This window comes from Vulpes vulpes, unplaced genomic scaffold, assembly GCF_048418805.1.
Source record: "Vulpes vulpes isolate BD-2025 unplaced genomic scaffold, VulVul3 Bu000000640, whole genome shotgun sequence".
Lineage (NCBI taxonomy): Eukaryota > Metazoa > Chordata > Mammalia > Carnivora > Canidae > Vulpes > Vulpes vulpes.
This window is the reverse complement of record NW_027325688.1, coordinates 300,979-328,941: the sequence shown is the minus strand read 5'-3', so window position 1 is coordinate 328,941 and position 27,963 is coordinate 300,979. Positions and strand designations below refer to the sequence as shown.

The following is a 27,963-nucleotide window of genomic DNA, read 5'->3' as shown; positions in this document are numbered from 1 at the left end:
AGCGGAGAGCCTGTGAATGAGGCAGGCAGTCTTCCATCTTCACTGCACATTCTCTGACTGTGAGAAGGATGCTGACTGTGATGAAGAACCAGAGGAGGTATGTAACTTTAAAAAGTAATAATTCCACTAATTACATCAACCAGTACAATTTATGAGTACCCTCTGTATACCAGATGCAATACTCCTACTGACTCTCATTCCATTATTGATCCTAAAATTTAGAGATTTTTATTGCTGAATGTTATAGATGAGAGGAATGGAGATAAACTCAAATTGTTCTCTTCACATATTGATTTTTGATAGGAGAAAAATTTTGGATAGTCAAGTAATAATGGAAAGAACAAAGCTTTGAGAAACAAAGATGGGGTCAGATTCTGTAGTTTTCGGTATTCATTCCAAAATATTTATGCAAGAGTAAATGTCAATTAAAATGTGTTATGAGAACTAAACATTAGTGATTTGGCGATGTGTCTGTAAAACTTAATCAGAAGTGGTATTTACATAAAAGGATCTTCAAGACTTGATCAGCTTGTGTGGTTTTATTTCTCCAACGTTGTTTGAGGTAAGTGAACACTAATGCGATAAAACTACTTTTAAACTATTGTTATTAGGAAAAATTTATTGAACATTTTTTTAGCCAATTTACCTGGTAAGATTTTCATTTTAGTCTCACATACACATATGTCTTTGGCGTTTCAGTTTATCTTGCATAGTATGGGGGAAATGTGCTATATAGTTCTGTTTAATAATGCTTGCTGTTTCTATTTAAGCTTCTTGAAAATAGGTTAAGGGCAGTTAAATGGATCAGGATTATGTTGTAATTAGTAAAATCTAATATTTCTTTGCCTAAATCACAGTATGCTTTTCCTCAATTTACTTTCATCAAAGTAAGTCATTATTCAAGAACATATAATTAGCTTGTTTTAATCTTATCATTTTCAGATACCTGCTAAAGTAATTAGCTTTCTCTTCTTTTTAGTTAAAAGATTGCTAAAGGATCAATGCACAATACATCATTTTTTATTCCACAACACCAATTACTTTGACCCTCAGTGTAAATTTATTGATTTTTCTTAATAGTACATTATCACCAGTTACTCACAGCATGGTGTTTATTAATTAGTAAGAGAAATATAGATTCATTTATGAATAGCTATCCTTTTAAGTTTCTTGTCTAGAATGTGTGGTAGTATGGTTGGTACCTGCTAATAGCATGTAGAATTTAAGAATCAAGTTTATTTCTCATTCCCAAGGTTTCCATATTTTTCCTCTTGAGATACATCATAAACTCAAAGTTAGTAAAAAGTAAATTGAATTTCTTATGTCAGTTACCAAGTTAATAAAAGTTTGGTTTTTCTGGCCTTTTTTTTCACAGACTGATTTCATTTCTTTTTCTTATGACCAAGAAATACAGGGGTGCCTGGGTGGCCCAGCTGATTTGGCATCTGCTTTTAGCTCAGGTCGTGATGCTGGGAATCAAGCCCTATGTTGAGCTCCCTTCTCAGCAAAGAGTTTATTTCATGCTCTCCCTCCGCTCTGCTCATGCTTGCATGTGCATTCTCTCTCCCTCTCAAATAAATAATAAAATCTTTAAATAAAAAAAGAAATACAAAGCAGGTATATTGAATACCTCTTTATAATATTGGTTATTGCAATATTGTGTCAAATTGAAATAATAAAGATGAAGTACATATAACGTGGTTTAATGAAGGAATATACTTTTTGACTATTTTTGTGCATTTCCCTACTAGACTGAAACTTTCTAGACACAAAGAAAAACTGAAAGATAATATTGAATTTTCTCATCCACAATCAGGTCTTGTTGTACCATTTATTCAATTTTATTCACTTGTCTGGCATTAAAGATGCATAGTTTGTGCCATATAAGCCTTAGACAGTTCTTACTTATTCTTTGGTACCTTAATGATTCAATCAATGTCTTTTATGGAATATGTTTGTGTAATTGGGTATTTATGTGTTATGTAATTCCTCTTAGTAGGTTTCAAGGGAGGAGGAGAAAGAAAATGTCTTTATTTCTTTCATTTTTATCTAAATATGAATTTTAAAACCTGAAACTTAGCAGCATCACTACACCCTTATATGATAAATTAAAATTCATATTTCTTCAATGACCTGCAAAAACTGTAATTCAGTATTGAAAATAATGTATGGATTTTAGCAGACTGCCTTAAAGGAATTAAGTTTACATTTTCAAAAAGTTAACATTAGGATTGCCAGTGTCTATATATCATCTACGTTATGTTTTACTAAGTTTACTAAGAAGAGTAAGTTCCTTGTAAATAGCTTGGAGGGCCAACACGCTCTATGTTTTCTTACATACATCATTACTTATGCTATTGATCTTAAATAGTATTTTTATTTCCCCTCCTGTTTAAATCCATTATTATTGATGATTATGTAAAATGCAATTGGAAGGACCATTGAATGAGTAAATACAGATGTGCTCAGGCATTACTGAAGATAGGATGAATTTTGTTTTAGTTTTTGATGACTAGAAAAGTATAACGTGTGTGTGTGTGTGTGAGTGTGTGTGTGTGTGTGTGTGTGTGTGTGTGTGTGTGTGTGTGTGTGACATACATAATTTTCATGGGCTTAGTACCCTGAATATTTCTTTAGGGCTGTTATTACCAGTTAATAGTTTTGACGAGGTCACAGTGTTAACTCTTAGTTTCTGGTTTATATAAAGTAATTTGAAAGAAAAATAGAAAAATAATCTAAATCCTACCATGTACACAACAGGATACAAACAATATGTTGATTCAGTGATGACTATTTACCTCTCTGTTTTATATGATCACTATTGCCTTCTTCAAAACCCTAACTTCTATGAAGGGAGCTTCTACTGTATCTCCATCATTCTCTGAGCACTCCTTTTTCCTATTATGACAGCCTTGATACTCCAGCCCATAAATGTAATTATTTCTCAGTACTTTTCTTGGTATTGTTTCAGAGTTTAGGCTCTAGAGCCAGATTTTACATTTCAGCCTAGATCCTAACACTTTACAACTGTGTGAACATTGGCAAATTGGCATTAATACTCTGCCCATTTCTTCATCTTTATATAACAAAATAATAATTACTTCGTTATTGTTTCCGCCAGTAAATATATTATTTTAGAAATATTGACTAGTGTGATGTCTGATGTTCTTAGCAAGTATATTGCGAATTTATCTCCTCTCCATTGGGGCTTCCACCTTCTGTATTGGTTCAACATTTACTATTACAAGTATTTTCATCAAATGTCATAATGATTTTATAAGTTTTATAACTTTCAGATTTAATAATTCAGTGAAATTAATTGGATTCATTTGGTGTTGAGTTGTTTGTGTGAGTTAGTTGCAATTTATTAAACTTTAAACAAAACTGAAATAAAGAAGAAGATTCTATCACTGAATGTCCACATAGTGGACATTAAAATTTGAATATTAAAATAGTGAATATTAAAATTTCTAATAACCTTGGGACACTGATTTGCTCACTTGGTTAAAAGCATCTGAACTTGGCTCAGGTCATGGAGTTGAGGTCCTAGGATCAAGCCCTGGCTTCAAGCCATCCGCTCAGTGAGGAGTCTGTTTCTCTCTCTTCCTCTGTCCCAACCCCAGCTCATGCTCTCTTTCTCTCTCTCAAATACATACAATCTTTATTTTTTTTTCTAGTAACCAATGTTTGGGCACTCACCTTTTGAATTGAAAGGAATTCATATAATTGTTTAAGATGTATAAAAATTCAGTTTAAAACAAGAATTTGAGTATTTTTTTCTTAATTAAATATAGTTATTGGTATAAAATACTTTCATAATATCTCATCATATTATACATTGGAAATTTTGTGTGCATCATCAGTAGAAAGTGTTTTTTTTTCTTTTTTTAAAATTATTTATATATTCATGAGTGACAGAGAGAGAGAGAGACAGAGACATAGGCCAAGGGAGAAGCAGGCTCCATGCAGGGAGCTCTATGTGGGACTGGATCACAGGTCTCCAGGATCACGCCCTGGGCTGAAGGCGGCGCTAAACCGCTGAGCCACCTGGGCTGCCCTAGAAAGTGTTTTCTTAAAGCATATATTCTATATAATTTAAGTGACTACAATTTATCTGAGTTATTTAAACTTAGTATAGACCACTTAGTTTTTATCCAAAAAATATGAAAGTTGTAGAAATAACCAGGCTAAAAATTAGTGTATAAATCAAGGAAGGAGGCACTATATGAATAGGGAATGTGCTTAGTCTCCCATCAGCTCCTCCATGTAAAGTGTTTCTGTGTTTCTGTTTCTTAAGTGGCTCATTCTGTTTATGATAAGACTGTGTAACTTTTTTCTTTTTTTGGATATGACTTTATCTTACTGTGTTGGGTACTTTTGTCCCACCCTTTCCCTTCAACAAATCTTTTTTGTGCTGGACAATTAAGTCCATTTTCTAATAAGGCTGATAGGGCCCTGGTCTGTGAGGTTGCTTCTTTGTCTTTGGCTGTGTCAGTCCAGACAATTAAGATGAAAAGCACATTTATATGAAAGTAGAAAATTGAGATTACAAAAAGCAGTGTTAGCTTTCGTTATCTTAGTAATATTCTAAATTTTATTTGCTCTGGTTGTCAAGAATAGACTGAGTGCAAGGGATTTTTTTTTTTTTCACAAAAGTTAGTTCACCTGAAAGTGAGGTCCGATTTATTTGAGACAGGAAGAGCATAATTGATGGTGCCTGAGGTCCTGCTATCTGTTTTGCATGTTTGCATGATTTTGTAGGGTTTTTTCCTCTATGAGTGACTTTATTTTTCATGTATTTGAAAGGGCTGGAGTAGGGAAAGCAATAGGGGAAGTGGGAAAGGAGAAAATTATTGAAGAAATACATAATCCCAATGGAATGATAACTCTTGGATTGTTGCCAAACTAATTTCCATCCATCTTGTTGTACAGTATCTGTGACTTCATGATGAAGTGTTTCTGCACTAGAGTATTCTAAGCATGTATATTGTTTCTAGAGATATTTTGGTATATGATTATTATATGTATTATGTACATATATTACACATATATTAGATATGTTATATGTTTATATAACAAATTTTCCATTTCTGTGTGTACATGTGTGGGATATACAAAGATACACAAGGATACACAAATGATTTAGATATGAATCCAATCTCCCTCCCTTTCCTAAATGATTGCTAATAGTTTCCTAAAACCTTGGATTAAGAGATCCTGAATTCTTACTCTGGGAAAATGGGACAGAACTGTGACCAATGCTCCATGTCTGAGAGATGTATAGCACTGGGCTATGTGCTTTCCACCTCTGTCTAGAGAATCGGACATTAAGGAATGTTTATCTTCATATTTTAATAGTTACTTTAATCTTATAGCACTTAGCCTAAGTTTACTTGCGTATTCAATTCTTCCCAGAATATTTTTGCTTTCACACATATTTATCACTGTGTTTAATGTCTGTGACCTCCAAATTTGGAATTATCATTCTTTTATTCTTTCATTATATACACTATTCAATTCAAATGGTAGAACCACTATGCATCTGGGTGTACAACTCCTATACCTAGGTCATCATGTTTGACTCCAACTCTGTGCCTCTCCAATCATGCTCATTCATGAGGCACATTGATATGGCCTCTAAATTGAGATCCACAAATGTATAGATACCACCTTACCAATGACTCAGATTAGTAATCAACATTGGGGCCCCATCAATGACAGTTTGCATTTGGACTAAAATTTGTCATTTGGATTCCAAATATTTATCAACTATTCCTTCCTTCCTTCCTTCCTTCCTTCCTTCCTTCCTTCCTTCCTTCCTTCCTTCTTTCTATTTAGACTTATTTATTTTGGAGAGAGAGAACAGGGGAATGGGCAGAAGGAGAGGGAGAGAGAGAATCCCAAGAGGATGTCAAGCTAAGCCTAGAGCCTGACACAGGGCTTGATCTTATGACCTGAGATCAGGACCTGACCTGAAACCAAGTGTCAGTCGCTTAACTAACTGAGCCACTTGGGTACCGCTATCCACTCAATTCCAAATCAACTTCTATCTTTTTCATTCAGGCTATTGTGAATCAGGATTGTGGTAGTGACTTCCTCATTGCCATCCTGAATTCAGTCCCATTGTCCCTTTCTGTTAATCTCCAGAAGGCTACCAGATTGACCTATATAAAGCAAAATCCTAAAAAGATACTCCCTCCCTGATTCAACTTTATTGTCTCTCCATTGCCTCAAAATATAGAGAAACTCATTAAGATCCTCACAAAAAACATCATGATCTGATCCTTGCTTTCCTCTCCATTTTCATCTCCACTTCTTGCCCCACTTGTATTCCTTTTCATACTTCATGATATTTGTCATCTCAGTTTTGGTTGTTACCTACTTATCTAAAATTAGTAATTCACTCATTTAAAAATATATATCAAAGTACTTCTATGTGTTGGACACTGTATAAGACCCTGGGAATGCCTATTCTTTCACCTTCTAAAATTTCACTTAGCAAATTCTTAATTTTCCAGCATCACTTCACCAAGAGAGATTCTTCTCACTATCTCCCTCTGCAGACTGTATAATATAACTATTCCCTGTTTCCTTTATATTATTAAAATCTTTTTCTTTGTATAGGTTGCATTTTATTATATAACTGAGTATTTTACTAATAGAATATTTATGTTTAAAGTTTTTTTGAAATATATGATTTCTAATATTGTATATAAGTATAAAATCATGATTTGCAAATATTACTTATAGAAAAGCATAATCTTTCTGTAATAATTGGATGCAAACCTTAGTTCTACTTATTACTTATATAGCTTTATTTGAATTCACAGTGCCTCAATTTTTCCATCCTTAAAAATTGAAGATACCACTGTGCCAAACATAGTAGACATCAGTAATACCAACATAGGATTCCTATTTCAAATTTAGTGTTCTATGAACTGAGTTTGTGTGTATGTATATATATGTGTATATATATATATACACATATTATACTGTTTCTATTAATATATATATATAGTGTTTCTATTTTTAATATAATGAACACAAAATTATTTTGTGTATTATAAAGCATTATAGAAACATAATATGACCAGATATTTTGAGTTACTATTTTGCTGGTAGTTGTTGCATTGTTGGTGTCTTCTTCAGATCCCTAGGGTACCAGATGGCCAATGTACCAGGACCCAGCTGCTATGAGCTTTGGCTGTTAATGGCAACCTTGACCTGGCCCTGTCTCTGCAAATTTTCCCTCAGGCTGAACAAGAGCAGCTCCTGATGGGAGCTTGGATACCACCACTCCCAGTCTGTAAACAATAATTGACAGACAAAGGGGTGTAAGATGCAGGGTCTCCTTCAAAGTATGCATTACTATGAGCTGCACTTCCTATGTGGACATCCTGCCTTTGCTCAGCTCCATCACCTGTCCTGTCAAACTTTTTTCACTCATTTTCTCTTTAAGAGCAAGATCTGAATATATCCCAAGTTCCTTAACCCTTATCTCCAAGTTTACTTCAAGGAAACCCAAGCTAAGACAGTGCTTTATGTGAATTAGCACCCCTCATTCTCTATATTCTCCTAAGTCTCTCAGCCTACTTGTTACATATTGAATCCATTTTGGAGAGAGCAGAACATTTTAGAACAGAATTAAAAACGATTTGGAAAAGAAAATATGTCAAAGCTCTTACCTAGGATGTTCAACATTTCAAAGTACATTAAAAAATGATGAGAAAGTGAAAGTATATGTGGATCAAGGGAGATATACATAGAACTGACATGTTTGTTTTTGGGGAAAAACCCATCTTTAGTATATTTTTTAATGATTACATGAAAAAGAAAAATTCTTCTCATGGAGAAGACTGACTCCTAGTTTCTGTTTCTTTAATCTACTTATATTGCTTTCACCAACTTTTCATTTTTAGTTAAGGATTAAAACACAATTTTTGCCTACTTATTTATCTTAAATAATTCTTTAGTGGATTTTTTAATGATTATGTGAAAAAGAAAAATTCTTCTCATGGAGAAGACTGACTCCTAGATTCTGTTTCTTTAATCTACCTATATTGCTTTCTCCAACTTTTCATTTTTAGTTAAGGATTAAAACACAATTTCTGCCTACTTATTTATCTTAAATAATTCGAAGTATCTAAAGAACTCTATGAACACTCAGGAAAAATTCTTCCTCCCCCTCAAATAGACAAAGAAAATATAAATACATGAAAAAATTATTCTCTTTATAAGTTCCAAAATATTTAAATGTGCCTTTCAACATTAGCAAATGACTAATCCCATTATCATAATTTATTAACCAGATCTTTTGTTCTATGTAGTAATACACTGTGTTTCCACGCTGTGTGTTTTTTATCCAGTGACCTAATTTGCTTAAAAGGAAACTCTTAAAACTCCCTTGTTGTAATGAATAAAATGTTAATGAAGAACTACAGAGAAATCCCCTCTGCATTAGTTCCATATTCCCAGGAACATCATCATAAATTTGTTTGCCTGGTTCTGACAATGGTAGTGATGTTCCAGCTGCGCAGAAGCATAGTAATGCTAAATGGTTCTGATGGAAAAGTTAAAGATGTTCAAGGCACTGTCATCTGGGATGGACTCTGGGAAGTTATCTTTTGGAGGGAGTATTTGATGGATTTGGCTCTCATCCAGTTTTTTTAACATTTATTTTTTGCATTGATACCTACATTACTAGAAGCTTTTTCAAAAATTACGAATGGAAACTATTCGAACAGACATGTTTTTAGCAAGAAAATAAAATACTTTAAATTGGTGTTTTTTTTGCCCCTTCCAAATTAGCCCTCACAAATTTCTCAATTGTGTTGATATAAATATAAAATTTAGTGACCAACCCATTAAAATGTTTAAAAATTATTCTTGATCATACTATTTAGCTTAATATTCATACTTTTGTGCCTAGACCTCTGCTGTGCATGATGAATATACAATTAATTTAAAAAGTAATTTCCTTAATATTGATAGTTCAGATCAACTCCTGTGGTATTTCTCATTTTAAGCTTTGACATGTTTAAGTGTTGCTGATAAAACTTTCTATGAGCAGGTAGGAAAATTGATACTCAGTTTGAAACTTGAGTGTCTAAAGTGTTGAATCTTCTGTATCAAAATCTAAAATATATTGTTTCTACTCACAGTACAAAAATACTTCAGAAATATTAAGATCATAATGTGTTAGTATCAATTTTAATTCCTCTAAAACATGATAAGCCGAAAGACCAGTAAGTGGGTACACTTTTATACCCACAAAAGAACTGAACGTTATGTTTCTACATTTGAAAGTTGAAAAAACTCAACATCAAACTAAAATAGCAATTAAGGAAATAGAAGCTGTAAATCAGAATGAAGACTAGATATAGTTAATCTCTTTATCATATCCCTGGGGTTATCGTGTGTAAAGGGAAATATTTTTCAATACTTTTGCTTTGGGGTATAAAACTCTACCATCCTTTCATTTTGTTGTCTACATTTTTATCAACTTTTCTAACAATCAAAAACCTCTTTCTCTTGTTTTATACTCAGAGGATCTGTGTAGTCACTGAGTTTTTCTAACTTCAAAGAGAATGCCTTGTTTATATTCACTTTGAAACAGATGCAAGATAAATAACCAAGAGGTCTATAGTGTAAGCAACATATTTACCTTTGTGAAATATTCAGAAAAACAAAGGAAGAACCCCAAAATATATGAAAAACAATCATATTAATTAGTCCTCAGTGCTTCATTTGAGTTAAGAGCTCAGGGGAATAGGATGTAATAGAATGTCTCTAATATGGAACTATAATCTTTCATGTTGTGAAAAATCTCCACATTTTCACAGACATTTTGTTAGAAATAGCTATCTTTTTACTTCTAATAGAACATTTTGTTGAATTATAAAGAGTTTAAAGTGAAAAAAATAAATCTGATAACTACTATGTTATGAGATTTACATATGTTTTAAGTAACTTTCAAAGATCCTATTGTATAGTATTACTATACCCATGTTATAATGGAAGGGAACAGGATTTGAGAGTTAGAGCTTCATACAGTTTGCAAGTGTGGGGACTACAATTTGTATTTCAAGAGTATCTGACTCCAAATCCCATATATTTCCCACTATATCATAATGCCACGACGTTAATAAATAGAAAGCTTTAACACACTGCAAGGCTGATTAGTGATAAAGTTGCAAAGTTTTATCAATAATCTTCAATTGCCTGGGCCTCCAACAATGTTATGGGCCCTCTGTTCACATAGTAATATCTTTCCAAATTTGCAAAATTACAATATGTTGATATAATTAGTTTTCATTTAAATTTTGTGGGTGGGAATCACCCAAAATAAAATATATCCCAATCTCTGTGTTTCTAGGACAAATTCATAACAATGCTACAAAAAGTGTATGCATCAGCATGAAGTTGCTTGGTTTCTTCACATATATTAAGACATTTCAGGTTTATCTCCAATGACTGAAATTTTGCATAATTAATATGTTTCAATTCAGATATCTTGTTATTACAACGCACACTAAAGATATTACATTTAGAAGAAGAAATTATATATGGGAAAACCTAGGAGATATTGAAAGATTCAACTTTTTGTCTTATATGCACACATATTTATGCACATATGTATACATACCCACAAGCATATGGCATGCACATTGACAGGCAGAGCAGAAAGAGCATGGATCTTGCTGACAAAGCCATGAAGTCTATACAATGACTTTGATATCAGATGGAGAAACAAAATCCAAGTTGAACCAAATATAATGGAAGGCCACAGGTATTACTAAATAATGTAAGAAAAGAGATGCACAAAAATGCTCATGGCTGTATATGGCCAGAATCCAAGGCAAGAACATGAATATTAACCTAAGTGAATTAGAAACTTTTCATTAAGCTATTCCTTTGGCCTAGAGGTGGCACAAGAAATTGAGGGGATGATGCTCAGCACCAAAATATGGCAGTGGAAAAATATGTTTTACTTAACATATGTCTAATGTTTATTACATATGCTTATCATATATGACTAGAATTTATTCATGAATGTAAATCTATGGAAAGTACTTGGACATCATTGTCCTCTCCTGACTTAAGAGAAAAGCTCTGTTTTTTTTTTTTTTTCCCATTGAGTCTGATGCTTGCTGTGAGCTTTTCATATATGGCCTTTATTATGTAGAGGCATGTTTCCTCTAAGCCTATATTGTTGAGAGTTTTTATCATGAATGGGATGTTGTACATTGTTAAATGCTTTTTCTGCATTATTAAAATGATTATATGGTTTTTATACTTCCTTTTGTTGATCTGATATACCATGATATACCATGTTGATTGGTTTGTGAATATTAAATGAATCCCAGAAATGACACCCACTTCATTGCGGTGAATGATTTTTTTTAATGTGTTGTTGGACTTGGTTTGCTAATATTTCTTGAGGATTTTTGCATCTATGTTCATCAGAGATTTTTCTTTCTTCTTTTCCTCTGTTTCTCTGTCTCTTGTAGTATCTATACCTGGTTTTGGTGTCAGGGCAATGTTGGCCTTGTAGAACAGATTTGGAAACTAACTTTCCTCTTGTATTATGGAATAGTTTAAGAAGAATAGATATTATCTCTTCTTTAAATGTTTGGTAGAATTCCCCTGTGAATTCTCTGGTCTTGGGCTTTTATTTCCTGGGAGTTTTTTGATTACTTATTCAACTTCATAACTAATAATAGGTCTGTTGTAATTTTCCATCTCTTTCTGAATCAGTTTTGGAAGGTTATATATCTATGAATATATCCAGTTCTTCTAGGTTGTCCAATTTTTTGGCAGGTAATTTTTCATAAACTCTTGTAATCCTTTGTATTTCTGTGGTGTGTTGGTTGTTACACAGCAGTTTTTACATAATAAGTAACTAATACACTAGAGATTAGACTAAATAAAATTTTCATTTGTCTTTAAATCTCCATGTGTCTCTAAAAATATTTGTTCTGAAATGTATATTATCCTGAGGTTGTTCTTCTATCTTAGTTTACATAATCTATGGTTTGCTCCCATGCCCAAATTACTGTAGGGAGATGAAGCAAGAGGAGGGTGTACCTCTGGCAATCTTTATCAAGCAAAAGGACTCCTAAGATCTAAGCCAAAAGGAAATGATTGTCCATATTAGGTTTTTTTTTTTCCAGTCTATATAGTGTTTAATGAATTTTTCTTCTAACAGCTATAAAAACTGCACATTCATCCATTGCTTCAACAAATTAAAGCACTTTTCATATTGAACACATACTATGTGCCAGCCTTATTCTAAGCATATGTAAACACATACGTGTATATGTATGTCAAAATATGTGTATATATGAGACAATGACATATGCATACATCTGTACATCTATCTATACCTCATAGTCCCTATCCTCATAGAACTTGTATTTAGTGAGATATTGAAAGTGTTCTGAAAAGAAGTACAGTGTTATGGTAATCCATAGAAAGGACATCTAATTCTAATTTTGAAACTCAAAGGGTCTTCACAAATTTCTGAGAAATAGTGAATTTTCTTCAGGAAACTTCAACAGCTGAGGCTGGCAAACTGGACATTAAATCTCCTGTATGTGTAGACAACCAACAAAATGTCATTGCCTTCTGTACATAATATAGATGGTTTTTGATAAAAAGACAACTTTTTAAAGATAATGCAGTTTTTGCTTTTAGCATCTGAGGTCTAGTTGGATAGAAATATCTAAACACATGGTATGTATGGTATAATGAGGATAGTGATAGGGATATGATAATGATGTAAAACTGAAGCTATTACATAGATATTATAAAGTATTTTCACATATATAAAATATTTGTTAGATATCAATATGAACCTTGATTTTAGCTTTAATTTTAAAATACTTTTCTATTAAAATTTGCATGATAGACCAATATCATTTGATTATCTCAAAACTCATGCTGGACAAATATATTGATCCAAATTTTATAATTGATAGAGTACACGACTTGTTCAAATCATATGGGCGGTAGGTTAATGTTTCTGCATATAAACTTAGATCTGATGAATTAAAAGCTATTTTCTTATAAAATGCGAAACATATTAACATACAGAGAGTATAGAAATAACTATTATGAGAGATGGCAGTTTTGTATGGATTAAATAAATTCTGACACTTGTCTTAGAAGAGAGGAAGATACCATCATGTTAGGTTACAAAATGTTCCTTTAGGTATCAATATACAGGGAGCTCATAATTAATATCTTTTTATATAAAGGAAATATAAAATAAATTAGAAGTCCTTAGATATTTTTAAGTATAATTATATCCAATCAGAAGTTATTTGCAACTGCTTCTTGTTTTTAACTAAATTGTAAGATGAAGACCCTTAAAATGTGCCCACTTCTAGGCAAAAATTTGTAATTTTATAAATAAATATTTCAAGTCATTCCATTATAAAAAAAAAACATTGTTTGGTTAGACCAGTTTTGCTCAAATTGAAATAAGTGTCCTTTTACCTAATTAAAATAGTTGATTTTCATATAAAAATAAATGAAAAGAGCTTTTCACCAAGAGGCACTCACTTAAAATAGTTTTGTGGAGTTAAGTGTGTCCATTTAAAGAAACACTGAAATAAAAGTATAACCTTAATTCTAAGGCATAGCCAAAGGCTAAGAAAAGAAAAGTTTAGTAAATGACTCTTATTAATCTAGCTTTAAAATGGATGAATAATATGTTACAACCTCTCTGACATATGGTGAGGTTTGCAGCAAGTTTGGCATAATGGTTTCACTTAATAAACACCTGATTAGCATTGTTTAACAGGTTTGGAGTGCATGAAAACAGTCAAATAGCAACATTCCGTCTAGTTAATTCCTCATTAGCAGACTCACAGTCAGTGCATTTGACAGATTGTATACCAGTCTTGACACAAGGTGACCTCTTGCTTGGACCTGTTCATCACCTTCAGTCTGTCATAAATGAAGTCAGTATAAATGTCAGAGTGAATGTGACATCACCAGAGACTTCATCTGATGCCTTGAAGGTTATTATTTTCCCAATATTATTATTGTAGACACAGTGAAAATAGATGTAGCTACAAACATAAATGAGAATGATAAACCAGAAAAAAGTATATATATGAAAGCTTTTGATAAATATATTATTATAAGTTATGTGACCCGTATATAAAATTCAGCAGTATTATTTCAGTTTCTTGACATCAATGTTATTTTGTAAATAATGTTTGAACTACAACCTAAATTGACAGTGGGTTTGGGGTTTAGAAGATGAATAGTAAGCTCAACTAATTATTAATAATGTTCTTTCTATTTAATATACCATAGCAATATCTTTTCTTCATAGTCTTCTTTTTCTTAATGAAAGAAAACCAAACATTGAAATAAGGTTGAAGAATTGATCTGGATTAAAAACTGTAAATATGAAGAAAGCTTTTGAGGAACATGTTTTACAAGAAAAATCTTTGATTGTTAGATCATTGAACATTTGTAAATTCAACATTTCAATGAGAAAATTCTCCAAATTCCGAGGAAATACTCATTTACCATTTTTGTCATCTTTGATAAATTATCTCTACTAAAGAGCCCCTTTTGAATCACAAAATCAATTATACAATTGTACAACATTTATATTCTTCTCCTTGACAAGAAGAAATTGAACCAGTTTCAATTTATCTGAACGAAGCCTTGATTAATGCAATGTTATTATAAACAAAACAAAATAGGTATAATGCATTCTTGCTTTTTCCATCCCTTTGTAAATATTTATATTACTCTAAAACTTAAAACCTAAAATGTCTTAAAATCAGAGGGTACATATTGCAAAGAAAGAAAATAATCATTTGATAAAGGCCAATTTTAGTGCATAGAAAGAATTATGTTCTCTATTGATTTGGAACTTTTTTAAGTATCAAAAAAAATTAAAAATCTTGTTTTCTTTGTAAGAAACAACTTTTAAGGCATGGTCATAAACAAGACAAATTTTAAAAACCTTATATTTTATAGAGATTATTTTAAATTATATTTTACATGAAGGCTTTTTCTAGCCTTATGTTTACAATTTTAAATAAAACGGTTATAATTATAATTGATTATAATAATTGGGATAAACAGTTGCTGAGTATTGTTTATATCCTCTTTTATTGTGTGTGTCTTATTTAATTGGATATATTTTCTGATGCACTAATTTTGAGGAATTTAGCAAAGAAATCACAGTAACCAAGGAAGATAATTCCAAGAATGTATGAAGAAATTGAGTTAGTCTAACTCACTTTAGGTTTGAATTGATTCCATACATCAGTTTCTCCTTGTAAGCTAGGCCTTTAATACCTTACCATATCAACTCTTGGTATAGATCTTGAGGTCTTCAACAGGGGAGGAAAGTGAAGATCAAAAATATTAAGCAGCTTGCCCAAAGTCCTGCAGCTAGTAAATAAGAAGCTGAGATTTTAAATTGAGCTCTGTTATTTCAAGTCATAGCTAGAGTACACCTAGTCATTGGTACCATCCTGTTACAACTCCATGACACATTGCTTCCACATCTCCTTCATAGCTCATTCTGTGCTACAAATTTTTTTGTCTGTTTACTGTATATTTTTCTTTCAATAGTAGTCTTTCTATAATTGCTTCTTTGCTAGGTTTACATGCATAAAATATATACATATATAGTTATAAATGTAGATTTATTTTCTAAATTTTATATGTATAAAATATATATAAAACATAAATGTAGATTTATTTTCTAAATTTAATTTCTAAATTTTATGTTTTTATCTTATTTATAATTTATAAATGTCTTCCATTGAATCAACATCTTTCATTGTCATAATTAATTAGGTGTAGTCCATTTTCCTTTTATCCCCAAACTAATTGCAAGTGATTCAATATACTGGTATACAATTTTCTTAATAATCTATGATTTATCACTTCAGGGGCAGCTGATCTATAAATGCTCATTTTTTCAAGTACAATATTCCCTTATCTGCCTTTGTCAAATGTCATTCTTGAATGCTTTTCATTATTTTCTAATTGTCCAAATGTATTTTGTACATTTTTATTGTCAAGGTTTACCTGAAGCAGGGAGTTCAGAATATGAAGCAATGCAGATCCATTAATAATTTTATACACCCTTTATTAATTGTCTTTATTGTCATGTTAGTAGTTATTTCCTAAAAATCAAGAGAAATTTATACTTAAAAATCTCTTAAAACTCACCTTTTAAATGCTTCCCCAAATTCTTGTGAAATTGAATGAAAATAGGCAAATCCCCTTTTGTATTTGTTATAAGAAATGAACATTTTAAAAATAGAACTTCAAGAATTGGCTTCATTGTGCTGATACTAGCGAGAAGCTTAAGGGAAAGAGAGCAAACTGTCTTGTTGATATTAAGTAAATTTTCTTAGAGATAATCTACTGTATTGGTTTCCATCATTATAGTCCTTGTCATAGCTTCATTTACTTTGGAACTTTGGATGACAATATTTAAGAATTAAGCACAAACCAAAATAAACAGACATCTCCCCTAAAATAAAACCACACAAACCTTTTTGGTAAAATTACTCTCTGCTTTCCCTTATTTTTCAGGAAAACTTGAGAGGCCACCCCTGACCTAGAGAAGATAGCCACTCCTGTCCCCTAACTTTGTATAAACTCAGAGTTATTTTACAATTTTGTTATTTATTCCAGAATAACAATAAAATCTCAAGCTTGTTTTAGACTATAGGCTTGTTCCTTATTTCTTCCAGTCATTATTCTGGTATTTTTGGTGTATCTGATCCATGTTTCTTGTGCTGATCAGATCTGGGCAGAATTAATCAAATATCTTGGTCCATTCTTAGTCTCCCTCTCCATTCTCTTTCCTTCTTACTTTTTTTCTTTGTGTTTTTTATCTTCCTTGTAAAATTAGAGGCTATGGTATAGAATTACTTTGATTTTTTTCCCCCTTGGGTTCAGTATTAGGACCTGTATATAAACTAGAATGCATATTGTTGCTTTAATCACTAAACTAAATTTTATTTAAAATGCTCACTTTGCTTATTTTCTTAGGTATCATTTGGTTAAATTAGGGCCCCAGAACGTTTTTATGAAGGTTGTATCTCCTCAATTTATGGGCTGACTAAATACAAACCATTGGATTTCCGTTTGCCAAGAAATTACATAGGACTTCAGTAGTTGCTTTAGGAAAATTGCACAAAACATTTGCGAAATTTGGATGATTCACATGTTTGAAAAATACTAAGTTCAAAAAATTTTGGCAGAGACGTATGTGGAAAGGCCTTTGAAATGAGGTGAACCATTTCTGAATCTTATGATTGTACAGACTGAGCCATTTATGGCAGGATGTGTATAATGCATCATGAGTATTATGAAATATTACTCATTTCTAATTCATTACAAAAATACTTTCCTAAACTTGCATATGTGATGGATGGCAAGAAACCAGGTATTCACATCTAATTATAAAGGTTTTTCTTTGTGCTAAAATGGACTCTATTTATCTATCAGTGCAATCAATCCATGCATTTTTCTTTATGTCTGTCACCGTACTACCTAAGCACTTAGCAAAGAGATTAAATTAGCCAAAAAGTGTGGAGTGGGATGTTTTCCTTGTCTTTACTACATTTATCTAAGCCAACCTAAAGCTAAGCAGACTGTGACTAATATTGGAAGCCTTATTCTTATCGCAGACAGAGTTGTTTTCATTCTTGTTATTATTAATTGGTTGAATGCCAACAATATATTCAGCACAGGACATAATTGCACAATATGTTCTTTTTCCTCCAACCTAGAAAGGAATCAACTGCTTTCATCTACTAACACTGATGCCAGAGTGACGAATGCCTCTTGATAACCCCAGTTTCCTATTTTGCCTCTCTTCGTGGACCTACTTCCCTCACAATTTTCTTTACAAAAGAAACCCATTAGTTGTTTCTTAATTTTATTAGCAAAAGATTTTAGGGGGAAAACGCATAACTATTCTCTTTTTCTAATTATATTTTACTTTTTCAGGGCTTTTAAAAATTATTTTTAATTTCATAATTCAACATAGACTGTTATTAGTATTAGGTGTAGAATATAGTGATTCAACAATTCTGTACATTACTCAGTGTCAAATGTTGAGGCATAAAGAGCATATATATTTGTCTGAAGGTAATATGCACTTGCAGTTTCTAGTGATACATGTCTGAAAAAACATTAATATACGTATTTAACTCAAAATGTATCTATGATATATGTTAAAAAGGTATAGATTATGGATATAAATTTTGTTTCTGATACCCCATACATACCATAAGATCTTCAGAGATCAATGTTCATATATCCCTTTTTCTCAAAGAAGTTATTATTATTAATATTTTATATATTTCACTCTGATTCTGTGTTCATACTCTAAGAAAGAAAAGGCTATTTTTATTTCTTTTGGTTTAGTTTCAGAGCTGCTTTCCTGGAAGGACTCATGGGTTTTTGTTTTTTGTCTTTATTTAAGCTATGTAACTTCTTGAGAATTGTACTTATTACATGTAAAACAGATTTGTTAAAAGTAGGAAAAATGTATTACATTTGTTTCATTTATATACACAAATATTACTTTAAACAATTTCATATTGACTGTACATGGTCCTGGCCCTTAGTAAATTGAAATTTTACTTTCCTTCTACATATTAAATTTAGTCAAGTGGAAATTCAAGCTGGGTGGATTCACAGGGAGTCAGTGGCTACCAAATTTAGGAGATGGGAACTATGAATAGGATCAGAAAGGCAAACTTTACATTAGATAGAAATTCATGAGTCAGGAAGATACTCCTGAAGATTTGGCTCCAGTGATACCCTGGTATAGTACAGGACCTGGAAGAGGCCCCATAAAGGAATTGGTGCAATAGCATATATTATTGAGCAAAACACAATTTCTAATTTTAATATATTGTAGTGACTTGAAGATGAAGCACAAAGGAACTGAGTGAAAACATTCAATGAGAGTTTTATAATAGGAAATCTTTAAAAGAAACTATAATATATGACAGAAAATATAAAGTAATATAAAATTACTAATTGCCATAGAAGTTCAAGAAGAACATAAATCACTTAGCTGGCATAATCATAGAACTCATCTACTTAAACTGGGCTGATAGGAAGAAATGAGTTTTAGCAAGTAATAATGTTTGTTACTTTCTATGACTGCAATAAAATTGATTTTTAGGTGAAGTTTTCCTAAGATTGCAAAGATAATTCTCCAGCTTAAATTAGGAATAACAAAATCATGTAAAAAACTTAATTTGGGGAAGAAAATCTACTCAGTGTTTTATGCAGGTAAACAGGAATTAGAATCTAAAGGATGCCAAAATATAAATCTTTCGTATCTCCATATTTTATATAAATTTCAGCATTTCACACAAATTCTGAACCATTGAGACATCAAAACATAAAAAATAGCATTTCTTATCTATTTCAGTACTTAGATCAGTTTTATTTTTTATAAGTTCTTTAATTGAAGTAGAAGTTTAATCATCAGAAGTTTTATGCTTGGAGTCCTAGTATCCTTCTTCAGAATTTGTTTTATTATACTTCTATTTTATAGTATTTTTCAGTAGAGGGGAAACCAAGGAACATGAGCATTAGATTAATATTAAGTGCTTAGAAATTCTGGTCTATAAATCTTTAATTTTTAAAAACATTAGAAGTTTATCATGATCGTTAAAATCTTGGGCAGATGCAGAAGTCATAAGAGAGAGACTCTTTCCCACAAAACTATGAAGAAACCCAGACGGGAGATGATCTGTCATCTTTGACTTCTAAAAAATGATGGTCATCTACCAATTTGCCAATTACCAGATTGGAAAAAAAAAAAAAAAAGAGGATTTTAGGGTAGTTTTATGGGCCAGGCCCTGCAGTGGTACACATCACTCGTTCCTGCTCCTTAAGGCTAAGAGGTCAGTCACAGGTCTATACCTGCACATTTGGCTTAGAAATAGGGCTAGCTGGGTATTCAAGTTGAAGGGGAAAAAATGTAGATTTTGTGACAACAAGCATTCTCTTTATCTGGCCACTTTCATGATAACTAAAATATATGCCTAGTTTCCCACACAGAAAAATCAATCACCTAGTCTCTGAGGAAGTTAATACAAAGTGAATAACTGCATACAGCTCAAAATCCAGAATCTCCATAATTCCTCATGGCTGAAGATCCATAAACTAGACCAGTTACCTGCCTCCATTTCCCTCCTAACACACAACTGAGGAACAAATATGGAAAAGTGCATACACAGTAAACTATATGTGTTCCATTTTGAAACAAGGAATAATAAGAGTCATAAAATTGTGCTGGACACATAGCCTCCTGGCATTGTGAAGACCTTTTCTTTCCCAGAGAACATTCCTTTGTTGTACTCAGATTCTGCTGTAGTATAAACTCTCTTACCAGTTTTTCTCTTTTGTTCCCTAGTTCCTGCCTACTTGGAGGTCCTATCTCATCCATTGCCTCCTAACAGCCACATCTGACGTAGGTACTGGGCATGTGTTCTCCTTGAGGGCCTCACAGCTTACATGATCTGCTTTCTTCTGATGAGAGTTTGCAAATCAAAACTTGATTTGGTTTGCCCACACAGGCTTTCTCAGCACACAGTCAAGGAAATACACTCCCCCCCCCCCCCCCCCCCCCCGTATCTGGAATGCTTTTGACCAATTTGCTTCAAGGCAGTTCCTGGACCTATGAACAGACCCAAAGCATTTTACTTGGCCTCGTTCTTAAATACGACTTCTTTGCTTATCTCTCTCTCCTCATCCTGGTGAAACATGGGTAAGAGATTTTAATGGGAAGGTACCAATTTCCACTAAGCATCTGATCTTTGCTCAAGGGGTGGATTCCTGTTTACTTTTTAAGTTGAGAGGTCTTTATGGAATTTGTCACAAATCTTCTTTAGACTTATATCCTACTATTTAGAATCCAGAGCTGCTGATTCTTCTAACCCTGAGAGTTTCCAGTTTTGTGACTATTCTTTGTTCCCTTTCATTTTTGTTTGCAATCTGGTCAATTCTTTTTTTAAATCATTTCTTTCTTGCAATATTTTGCTAAAAACAAGAAAGAATGATAGATAATACCATTTTGACTCTTACGAACATTTTCCTCTAGAGCCACAGATTTGGTAAGTACTTGTCCTTCTTTCAAATTGTTAGTAGCAATAGTTACACCAGGTGTTATGCAAAAGTACAGCAAACCTCTCAAGCTTTCCAGTCTACTATGTGATCTTGTTGTCTGCTGCCTGCCTTTCAAAGCACGACATAATTCAACATTGATTGTTTTTACAACAATATATTCTATTTAAGGTACAAACTTCTGTATCAGTCAAAATAATGATAGCAATTCTTACACATAATAGGTAAAAATAATAGCTCAAATATTGTGAGTTTATTTCTTGCTGATATAATAGTTCTAAGTGAGCAAAAAAGACAGCAGGGCCAGGCAATTCTCCTCCACACTATCAATCAGGAACTTACAAAGGTAGATGTTAGGCCATTTCCAACATTTGTCTTCATATTTTATTTTGGTAATCTTTACGGCAGCCAGCTGGAAAGGAAACAGAGCATGGATAAGAACATAGGGAAATCTGTGGTAGCCCTGAAATTGGTATACATCACTTTTCACAGTCTATTGGCTAGATCTCAGGCACATGGTCATACTTTACCATCAGTGACTTTGGAAAATGTAGTCTAGCTCTGTCCCCTGGCAAAATTTGTGATCAGTCTTAGATATATGGTGAATTAAGTGAAACTTGGACTCTAGCCTGTCTGCCAACAACTTATTTCATAATAAATCTGTGAATTATAAAACTCAAAAGCAAAATAAATACCTTGTAGTAGACCATATCAAGTAGTTATACTCACTAGTTTGTGGAACTATACAAAAATTATCAGTCTTATTTCCAAGTTATTGTATAAATGTGGTAGCACGCTCTGTCATTTCCATCAGCACATTATAAAACATCAATAAACAGTGATTTAGTGGTAGATTGCAGTAACTTCCAGGCCTCTAGCACTTTAGGTTTTACTACTCCCTGAAATAATTAAAACTTACTGAAGTAAAGTGTATTGGCTTTCTATTCAAGCCATCATCAACTTTTGAACATATCCATATTTCCTTAGGAAGAAACCTCTTCCTTCTCAAGCTCCTTAGGTGTATAGGCTGAAAAAATTATTCTTTAATATGTGGTCCTTTTATTGCAGGGAGAGCATTGCCTATAATTTTAAGATAGTTGAATAGATTGCAATTTCAATTTAGATATTAGAGGAAAACCTTCATTATAGCAATGAACTCTCATTCTGTTGGTATAAAGGATGTCCCTGGCAAATTATACTTTTTCCTCCATTAAAATGATTCTGAAAACTTCCAGACTGGTGGAAAGCACTATTCTGTTGCAGTTGATATGAAATGGGCTTTTTAAAGTGCCATTTTTCTGCTTAACAAAATCAATAGTCTTTATTATATACAATAAGCATAACCTGCTGCCATTTCCCAGATCAATAAAATCTCCTCTTCCTTTTTGATATTCAAGTGCCTTAGAGACAATGTAGCCATTTGAATATTAATTCTGCTAGTGGAGCCTATGTCTTTATTAACTCTTAAGTCAGCAACCTGTATCTAAATTTCTATTGAAAGTAAAATGGTAAGCCTATTTGGAAAAAAAAAAGTCATAGATATTAAATATTTACCATGTTCACTTGATCCAAAGCTGTGTGTGTGTGTGTGTTGAGATCATTATAGAGGTTCCACTTGTTGATAATCAGAAGTGGTATTCCTGGTTGCTTGCTTTGGACATGATAATCAACCACCCCTTCATTTAGATCGACTAAACAAAATGCATTCTGGATTCATTACTTTTTCCTCTTAAAGATCATTTCTTAATTACAGCTTCTATGTCACTGTTACAGAGTAGGGTACAGTATGGACAATACTAATATGTGAATTCAAACACTTGCTAGCTTCATTCAGGTCAGAGAAAAACTCCATCGCTTTGTTTTTCTCTTATTTACAGAGCTCACCAGCTTATTTATATTGTTTGCATTTCAAAAAAACAGGATGTGTGTTAAGTTAAAGGAATTAGCTAAATATATTCTATTAAAATACTACACAGGATTTCTCACTCATGTTTCCTCAAAGAAAACATTTGGTCTTTGCAGCATATATGTATTCTTGAATTCTTTTATGCTGGAATACTTTCTTTCTTAGCAAGATTCCAAATTCACTCATTTGAAATGTATCTGATGTGTAAGTATATGACATTTAAAATTAAATGTGTTGTTTTTTAGGTCTGATAAATAATGTAAAAAAGCAGTCTAGTAAATTCAATGTGTAGATGAATAAAGTGAGATGTATAGGGACTAGGTGACTTATTGATGATCAGTTACTTTAGAAGACAAGGACTAGAAAATATCTCCTCTGTATCTCAAGCTGATACATTTTATATCATCAGATATATTTTTTATGGAAAACATATTCACCATATAGAAAATAACCCTTCTCTAGAAATGTATTGTTGAACATTCCTGTTCAAGTTTAGAGCCACCTGACAGATGGACACAGGAAATAGATTGCTGGATGTAGAATTACTAGCATTACAATAAATTCGAGTTGGATGTATGTTTTTAATACGGATTTAAATGAGTTAATAATTTCTATGGCTCCTAAATAATATTTTCGTACCAAATATGGCATTAGTGTCTACATTTTAACATCATAATTTTCATTTTATAAAGAATCAAAGTATGGTAATGAAGCTTTCAACTAAAGAACCTTTTGAAATGTGGGGAAGGAATATTTGACATTGTCTCAGTTATTCGGGGATGCTATTGTTACTTAATATCTGAGTGCTGAGTGATAATGTCCTCCAGTGCTTGAGTCATTCCCATATATAAATAAGATACTAGTTGAGAACCAGATGTGAAAGGAAGCAGCTTTTTTTTTTTTTTTTTTTTTTTTGAAATGCTCACTTAAGGCCAGAGTGAGGAAGTCATATGTTAGGCCTATCCACTCAGGGCAGAGTACAAAGGTAGGTGCTCCCTATCTCATGGCAGGGAGATCCAAAATGATGAGAAAGACATGAGTGGAAATGAGAGTATCTGCCCATGCCCCCAAATTCACCAGTCAGGTCATGAATATATGACTGGAAGCTCTGTTGTTCGTCCTCTGGAGAACAGTGGAAAGAAGTAGCTTTTTATATTTGTCTTTTCTTCATTCTTTTTGCACCCTTTTTCTTTTTTTCCTAGCCCCTCCCTGTCTTGCCCTATCTCTGCATTTTAGTGATCATAAAAGATTTGTTCTTATGAGGAATTGCAAAATAAATAAGCTATCATAGATTGTTAACCTTAACCATGATTGATATTTCTGGGGGCCTATATTGGTGATGCCTTAGCCATTTGCTAATCTTCAGTGCCATAGCATTGGAGAATAAAGATTTAAACTATATCATTAACAAACATAAGGAGAAATGGACAATATAAGAAGGGAAAGGGACAATTATTGAAAATCTTTAAATGCCTTTATATTTTGTAACATGAAAATAGAAATCTGAACTTGTGTATCGCATTTAGGTGAGCCACAAAAAAGCATTAGAGGCAATGTATCAAATATTCATTGAATGTAGGGTATCACTGCCATGCAAAAAGCATGTATGATAAATTGGCAAAAGAAAGCGCATGCTTAGCAATATGATTGAGAGAAACTAAGTTTATTAGATTTTGTACTATTGTAATAGGTTAGATTGTGCCTCTAGTCTTTATTTGGTTCTATCATTTGCTTTACCATTACCATTAAATATGAAAACCCCACCAGAACAAATGTTCCTGAGTACATAATCAAAAAGTTTTATTTCATTTTAGTCTCTGAACAGAAGCCACCATGATTTTACCGAAACAAGTATTAGCACCCTTTTAAGCATGTTAAGGAGAACAAGAAAAAAAAAATCCTGAACTTCCACCTAAGTGTTCCATTATTGTCCAATTGTGGAAGTCTAAAAAGTAAAAGTACTTCTTTAGAAACCTGAATGAACCTTGTTCTAAAGAATCAGTAAAGGAGGAAGTTGCAAAAGAATTTTCTTCAGAGTATTGCAAAAATTTGAATCTCCTTAATATTTTAAGCTTTATAAATTAGATAGTGATAAACAGTGTGTGTGTGTGTGTGTGTGTGTGTGTGTGTGTGTGTGTGGTATGTGGCCTCATTTAATCCACAGAATAGTTGGAGGCAGAGGTTGTTATCTCCACTTACAGAGAAGAATCTAAGAGTCATAGAGTTTAAATAATTTTCTTAGTGTCATTAAAAATAGTCCATATTGAAGAGAGAAATCTAATCCAAGTTTACCTGATTCCAAAGTCAGAATTCCTAGCTGTTTTCCACTGACCTCTGTAGCCTAAAACTGAAGAAGCCTTGAATAATAGTCATTAGGCAGATATGAACACAAAAAATAAAGCTAATTTTCAGAATAGCATTTCTTTTTTTTTTTTTTTTACAGGGAACAAAACAAAGGAAACATGTAGTTGATATCTGGGGTGGGGGAGAGACAAACAGTTACTCCTATTGATATGGTATGTAAGTTCCTTATTCTACCTTCTTATAGGAAAAACAACATTACCTTTAAAATATAACCTATAAATTTTCATTGGAAATTAGGGTCAAGACAATATATTTTTTATTAATTTCAGTACCTATGATTATTCATTATTAAAGCTAAAGATCATTCTTGTTAATTCATAATACATCTAATGCTATGAATGAGTTATACTAATTCATCTACAATGAAATTAATGATTGGTATTTTTTTGCATTTTAATAACTACTTTTAGTTTGATAAAAAAATAAAATTGCCTTTCATTAAAACCCCTCTGCCATATCTCTATTTCAATAATAAATCTATTTTGCAATCACAATTTTTCAAGTTTGGAACATTGATTTATTCAGCTAACAACGTATTCAGGTGATTGTGAAAAGAAGAGAAACACACTAATATAAGTTTTGTAAAAACAGATATGATTAACAATGTGGACTTATTTTGCTAACAATATGCTATGCTCTACTGTTAAATATGATATAATTTACTAATATGTGCTCTTGAGCTGTAGAGAGAGGAATAAAGAACCAATACATGTACCTTTTCTGATCTGAAAACTGCATGTATACTATTTTAACTCTTACAATACTCCTAGGGAAATAATTATTAGTGTTTTCTTAGACGTAGAAAGTGAATTAATATTTAACTTACCTAAAAGGCAATGATGGAAAGTATTGGCAGTAGAATTGGAACAGTTAGGCTAAGCCTTTCGAACTTGTTCACTATATTACATCAATTGTGCCCTTCTTCCCAACTTCCCTGTCCTATCACCTCCATAATTGGGCCTTTCTTAAAATCCGTATATCAAATAAGTTAAAGTGTGGCCTTAGGAATCAAATAGACCTGGGGATGAATTTCAGATGCAACTAGCTGTGCAACTTTGGGAGAAACTATTTAACGGTTCTTAGTCTTAGCTTTCATACTAGTAAAATAATGACAGTAATAACTACTAAAGAGGATCATTCTGTGTATTAAGGATAATAAATATAAACCACTTAGAATTTTTCCCTACATTTTTGGTATTTAATAAATTATGTTGAATATGTTAATGTAGGGTAAAACAAGATAATTGATTTTTATTTTTATTTTTTTTTAATTTTTTATTTATTTATGATAGTCACAGAGAGAGAAAGAGAGAGAGAGAAGCAGAGACACAGGCAGAGAGAGAAGCAGGCTCCATGCACCTGGAGCCTGATGTGGGATTCCATCCTGGGTCTTTAGGATCGCACCCTGGGCCAAAGGCAGGCGCTAAACCGCTGCGCCACCCAGGGATCCCAGATAATTGATTTTTTTAAAAAAGGACAACTGTTGTATCACAGTTCATTGCAGTAATTGAAACAACAATGAAACAACTCTAGATATTTTGGGTGGAATGGAAGTTAAAATGGGGTATTTGGTTGTTTACAAAATTTTTGGAAGGGTTAGAAAAGAAATACATTTAAGCATACCCTGCAGTCAAGGGGCTGAGCTACCAGAATTGATGTTGCAGTTGTCACTAATCCTATCGTTTAATCAACTGCCTGTTGACACTGAGAGTCCAAACTCATAATTTGGAACACAGAATATGGCCCCTCCTCACCCATTCCTCCATGATCTCATTTGCTAGAATAGCTGTTGGAAGACGCCTGGCCTCAGCTTTACTACTGTCTTCAATTCTGTCTTACTTGGAAAAACCTAACAACAGGAGAATACAAGGAAAAAAGGACATGTTAGTGAAGTAGCAATGACCAAAAGATAGGTGGTAGACCTGAGGATACTATTAAGTTAGGTTTACAATTTGATCAAACCTAATCTTAAAGCTCTCAGTAGTATTGTCTCACTTCTTATTTCTAATTGTTACTTCCCCAAACTCCAACTATATGTTTATACATTGACTGCAATGGAAGTCTTTAACAGGTTGTTGATAAGCGTGTCACATTCAAATTTTCTAATACTGGGAGCTGAATTTTCGATGGCTCACACCTCTGTGTATTTTAACTTAAAAAATAATTTGTCTATTGTCATATATTGCCAAATCACAAATCAGATTAGAGCAAAGCATGACTACTTCAAACAAACAAAAATTGTACTTGCTATTCTTTAAGTTAATTTGTTTCTTTTCCAGAATCGGAAATGTATGTCTGGGTAGCCCGGATGGCTGGCTCAGTGGTTTAGCTCTGCCTTCAGCCCAGGGCCTGATCCTGGAGTCACGGGATCGAGTCCTACACCGGGCTTCCTGCATGGAGCCTGCTTCTCCCTCTGCCTTTGTCTCTGTCTCTGTCTCTTTCTCTCTCTCTGTGTCTCATGAATAAATAAATAAACTCTAAAAAAAAAAAAAAAGAAAGAAATGTATGTCTTTTTGTGATTCTTTTTTAAGGCAGGTCTTTTA

General features: G+C 32.7%; 2 long non-coding RNA genes across 2 annotated transcripts in view; one reads left to right on the top strand and one right to left on the bottom strand.

Moving 5' to 3' along the window:
* Positions 1 to 27,882, top strand: LOC140596628 (uncharacterized). Its single transcript, XR_011998524.1, has 3 exons — positions 1 to 97; positions 25,500 to 25,572; positions 27,700 to 27,882. It is a non-coding gene; the product is annotated as an uncharacterized lncRNA (long non-coding RNA).
* Positions 1 to 27,963, bottom strand: part of LOC140596629 (uncharacterized) — a 36,057-nt gene that overhangs the window by 5,359 nt on the left and 2,735 nt on the right. Inside the window, exon 2 of the long non-coding RNA XR_011998525.1 lies at positions 21,493 to 21,562. This is a non-coding gene — a long non-coding RNA (uncharacterized lncRNA). The remainder of the gene's footprint in view (positions 1 to 21,492; positions 21,563 to 27,963) is intronic.